We start from the raw sequence: 6,000 nt of genomic DNA on the forward strand, positions 1-6,000 counted from the left end.
GCAAACTTCTGCCTGGACATCCAGGTGTTTCCATACATCCTTAAAATCTAGTCAGAGGTTCCTAAATCTCAGTTTTTGACTTCTGTGCATGGACAGGCCCAATACCACGTGGAAGCTGCCAAAGCTTGGGGCTTGCACCCTCTGAAGCAATGGCCCATGTTCTATGTTGGCCCCTTTTAGCCACACCTGAAGTAGCTGGGATGCAAGGCTGCACACAACAAGGGGGGCCCTGAGTCCAGCCCATAAAGCCATTTTTCCATCCTAGGCCTCTGGATCTGTGATGGGAAGGGCCTCTGTGAAGGTCTCTGACATTCCCTGGAGACATTTTCCCCTTTGTCTTGGCAATTAACATTTGGTTCCTCATTACTTATGCAAATTTCTGCAGCAGGCTTGAATTTCTCCCCAGAAAATGAGTTTTTCTTTTCTACTGCATTGTCAGGCTGCAAATTTTCCAAACGTCTATGCTCTGTTTCCTCTTGAAATCTTTGCTGCTTAGAAATTTCTTCTGCCAGATACCCTAAATCATCTCTCTCAAGTTCAAAGTTCCACAGATCTCTAGAGCAGGGGCAAAATGCCACCAGTCTCTTTGCATAGCAGGAGTGACTTTTACTCCAGTTCCCAACAAGCTCTTCATCCCCAACTGAGGCCACCTCAGCCTGAATTTTAAATCACTGTCAACATTTTGGTCAAAATCATTCAACAAACCTCTAGGAAGTTCCAAACTATCCCACATCTTCCTGTCTTCTTCTGAGTCCTCCAAACTGTTCCAACCTCTGCCTGTTACCCACTTCCAAAGTTGCTTCCACATTCCCAGGTATCCTACAACAGTGCCCCACTCTACCGATACCAATTTACTATATTAATCCATTCTCATGCTGCTAATAAGGACATACCCAAGACTGGGTAATTTATAAAGGAAAGAGATTTAATTGACTCACAGTTCAGCATGGCTAGGGAAGCTTCAGGAAACTTACAATCATGGGGGAAGGGGAAGCAAACACGTCCTTCTTCACATGGTGGCAGCTAGAAGTGCAGAGTGAAGGCGTGGAAAAGCCCCTTATAAAACTATCAGATCTCTTGAGAACTCACTCACTACTAGGAGAACAGCTGCCCCTATGATTCAGTTATTTCCCACTGTATTCCTCCCACAACATGTGGAAATATGGGAACTACAATTTAAGATGAGATTTGCGTGGGGACACACCCAAACCATATCACCCACTGAATTCAAACATCTTACTAACAAGTGAATACTAATCTGGTAGTTTTATTTCTTGAATTTTCAAACAATTATATGTGCTCATTCAATATCCTTTTTACATTTTAGAAATTCTGAAATTAGCATGAGATGCTTCCAGCCCTTGGAATAGAAAGGAATTAAGCCCTAGACTATGAAAAATGCATTCATGGTGAAATATTAAGCAGACTGAAATAATTGAACATGCAATCTTTGTTTATATAAGGAAGTTAATTTTACTTGAAAGGACTGGGAAAATAGTGTGGTATTGTCTATTTTATTTGAAGTTAATATTTATAATATATTCTAATTTAGAGAAAAAAGTATTAGCCTGGGAGTCAGGCTTATATCTGATCTGCCACCGATTGGCCAAATGGCTTTCAGCAAATTGGTTAATTTCTCTTCAATTCATTTCCTTCGTACCTAAAATGGCATAGATGTCGTTGAACTAGACAATATCCAAAGACCCTTCCAATTCTAACACTGTATGATTTTCATCTCTATTATCCATATGTTGCAAAAAGATTCATGCTGGACAAGCCCTCTGTATGTATGAAGAGGTCCTTTTGGTTTGAGGCTTACTCTTTTAAGAGTTTCCTTTTGGTTTTACATTTGTCGCTTTGCTTTGTGCCTGCCTATTTTAAATTTGACTCTATCATTGGCAAGCTTCATAAAGTGAATGGAAATAGATCATGCTGAACAGAAGGAAGACTGATTAAAGAGAAAGATGAACAAAGCTGAAGAAGAATAAGAGGAATATATAGAAGCTTAGAAAATAGTTAATCAAGAGAGTAGAAAGATGGGATTGAGAACCACGACCTCAAACATCTTTTGATTCGGGAGATATTTCAATATGCTGTGACATTTTACCACTGTATTTAGAATTAACTATATGGATAGATTTCTTCAGACCATTTCTATATGCCAAGGACCATGGGTCAAAGTTATTTGGATCACCTTATCCACCGTTTACTTATGTTGTGCCTTTTATTGACATCTGAATACAATGTGTCTGCTCTTAATTTACCCAGTCCATTTATAATCAAATTTATTGTTAAATTTTTAAAGCTCGTTCCTTTGAAAGAAAAGTGATTTAAAAACTCTTTAGTTTCTGGGGCACATTCTCTCTTGTTTTTTCCTTGACCTCCTTGACTAATTTTCTTCTGGTTCCTTCTTATCTTTGGGATGGATTTCTAAATGTTTAAATGCCCCAGGACTCCCTTCTTAGGCCTCACGCTGTCTTTTGTATATTTTTCACTTGTTTTCTTTTTCTTTTTTAATAGAGACAGTGTCTCACTGTGTTGCTCAGGCTGGTCTTGACTTCCTGGCCTCAAGGGATCCTCCTGCCTTGGCCTCCCAAAGCACTTGGATTGCAGGTGTAAGCCACTGCACCTGGCCTATTGTACCTTTTTTCTGCACTGATCATTAGATGGTCTCATTCAGTCCTGTTGTACTCCAAACCGTCTATATGCTAAAAAACTCTCAACGACCAGAACTCCAGTACAGATATTGTCAGGAAAACCTGCTAGTAATACAAAGCTGATTTATTAAACTTGATGACAAGGGAGAACTTTTTACCTTTAGGAGAACTAGCAGTCTCTCACAAGGGAGACTTAAGGAAGGATGCTTACAGGGCTTTTATGGCTAGAGTTAGTCATATGGTAGTTTTAACATGGAAGTAAGTAAGTTTGTCTGGGCAGGGATTGGTCAGAATTGGATGAGTTGTTATTCAGTGCCACTTTGTTAGAAAGGCCTCCTTTGATTACTTGGATTACCTTGATACAACAGAACAACTCCACTGCAACTTTCTACCCACTGAAACTGCTTGAAGATGAACTCTCACCACTTGACATATTTTACATAGATTTATTTATTTATTTTTTGTTGTATTCCTCCTGTAAAGCTTCAAGAGGCAGGGCTCTGGTCTAGCACTTAGAACAAAACCAAACACATAACAGGCATTCAATACACACTTGGAGAAGAAATGAATACATGATACTCCTAATTAATGCTAGCTGTAATTACTACTTTTAACTCTTAATTCTTTAGTAATTATTTTCCAGCTTAAATTTGTGATTATAGTTGAAGCCATTTCAAGGACTACAGTCAGTTGGTTCCTAGCAGAGGCTCATCTGTGTGAGGACCAACCTGTTTGTTTATGTCTGGGAATCTCCTCTTTCAGATGGTGATAGTTCCAGGTGACCAGTCCAAGGCAGTGGTTAGTGGACATGAGGGATGTGATCTCTTGTTTTACTTCACTTTTTTTTTTTTTTACTTTTATAAGACTCAGTATAAAGGGAAGCAAATAGAATTCTTTTTTATCTTCTAATTTTCTTTTCCTTTCTCATTTCTCATTTTCCTCCTGCTCCCAACTAAACTCCTCTTTCTTTTTTTTTTTTTAATGAGGGAGATTGTTAGGTTTGCACGTAACCATTGAAAAATGATTTTATCTAATTTTATTACAGTAGAAAAAAACTGATCTTGACTTCTGCAAAACCTTTACAGAACTTTCTCAAAGCTGTGCTTCACAGTCAATACTTAAACTTACAACAAGTTTTAATGTATGTAAACAATGGAGTGTGCAACATGAGTGCTCCAATTTGGGAATGAACCACAGGTTTGAGAATACATTTCATTCTATGTGGGGTATCCACTTGTGATATGTACTTGTTTCCTGAATTAGAATTTGGAATCAGATGAGATGACAGCTGGAATTGTACTTGAAGCAGTGAAGAAGCTAAGGAAGTGCATACTACTTTTTGTTTGTTTGTTTTAGTAAATTTTCTTTTGTTTTTAATTTGTATCAATGTAATACATGCACTGGTTGAAACTTTTTTTTTAAGTACTGAGAGGCTTATAATGTTTAAAATAGAAACAGCACCAATCCCTGCTATATTTTCCATTCTTTGGCCAAGTCTCAGTCTCAAAGGATAATTGCTTTGAACATCAAAGTTTTTTTCTGGTATTTAACTTTACGTTTACAAATAATATGTTTATATTGCTATTTCTTGATGTATAAAGTCTAGATTTTATCTATTGACTTCATGTTATGGAGGGTGAGCATTTAGCTATCCTACATCACTCATCCAAATCTCTTCCCTTATCCTTCTAATATAATTATACTATAGTGAAACAATAATTTTTATTACTATAACTGCACATATCATTCTCTGAGAAAATAAGTAATATATTACAATTGTATTTCCTTTCTTAAAGAATGTTTGCTTTTCCTGAGGTTAACAATTTACCTCTAGTTAATTTATTTCTTTTCCTATAGTTGCCAATTATCCAATTTTGTTTTTGATAGCTATCCTTAATTTTTCAGGGTTTTATCACATGTCCCATTAGGGTCATGGAATTGGATAATTCTAAGCAGCACCATTCACTCTGAAATTGTATAACTAGTGGTCTTGTAAACCCATCAATAGTATTTTCCAATCCCTATTTGTACTTCCATATACATTTTAGAATCAGCTTATCAATTTCTACCAATAAAAGGGACAAGAATTTTGTTTAGGATTGCATTAATTCTACATGTCAGTTTTAAGAGAACTGACATCTTAATATTTAGTCTTCCAATCCACGAACAAGGTATGTTTCTCTATTAATTATGTCTTATTTAATTTCTCATGGTATAGTATTATAGTTTCAGTGTAGAGGTCTTGCACATCTTTTTTCAGATTTATCTCTAATGCTACTTAAACAGTATTATTTTATAATTTCAGTGTCTAATTTTTTGATGCTAGTATATAAAAATAAAACTAATTTTTTCTGTATTCATCTGGTACCCTGCAACTTGCTAAACTCACTTTTTATAAATAGTTACAGCATTTTTATAGATGTCATTGTTTTATATATAGATCATGATACCTATGAATAAACAGATTTAATTTTTCATTTCTAATTTACATCTCTTTTATTTATCTTTCTCACCTTATTTCTCACTTCACTGCACTGTGTTGTACAGTAAGATGAGCAGGAATAGTGAGAGTGAACATCCTTGTGTTTTTCCTAATTTTAGGGATAAAACATTCAGTTTTTTTGTCATTAGGTATTTCTTAATGTTATTAATAGGCTTTTTATAAACACCATATATCAAATTGAGGATGTTTCCTTCTATTCCTACTATGCTAGAATTTTTATGATACATGGGTGTTGGATTTTTGCCAAATCTTTTTTCTATGTTTATTGAAATTATTGTTTTTCTTCTCTATGGTTACTGAAATTATGGTTTTTCTTAGTTCTTAATATGAAATTAAATTGTTTGACTTTTGAATGTTAAACTAACCTTATATTTTGGTGTAAACCCTACTTCTTCATGATGAATTTGCCTTTTTATATATGATGACTCCATCTACTAAAACCTTGCTTAGAATTTTTGCATCTATTTTCGTGAGGAATTGTAGTTTTCTTTTCTTGTAATGTCTTTATTAGATTTCAAGATCACAGTATTGATGACCTCATGGAATAAATTGAGAAGTAGTTCTTTCTCTTTAATTTTCAAGAAAATTTTGCAGAATTCATATATTTCTTAATAGTTACTTAAGTATGCCTTCAAGTTCATTATTTTACCAGTGAAGTAATTTGGATCTGGAGTTGTCGTGAGAAATTTTTTTTTTTTTTTACTACAAATTAAGTTTCTTTAATGGATTGAAGACTACTGACATTATCTAGTACTTCTTGGATGATCTTTGGTAATTTGTGCTATTCAAGAAATTTTTCTGTTCCATCTAAGTTTTTGAATTTACTGACATAAAGTTATT

This window comes from Symphalangus syndactylus, chromosome 17 (genome assembly GCF_028878055.3).
Source record: "Symphalangus syndactylus isolate Jambi chromosome 17, NHGRI_mSymSyn1-v2.1_pri, whole genome shotgun sequence".
NCBI classification, from domain to species: Eukaryota; Metazoa; Chordata; class Mammalia; order Primates; family Hylobatidae; genus Symphalangus; species Symphalangus syndactylus.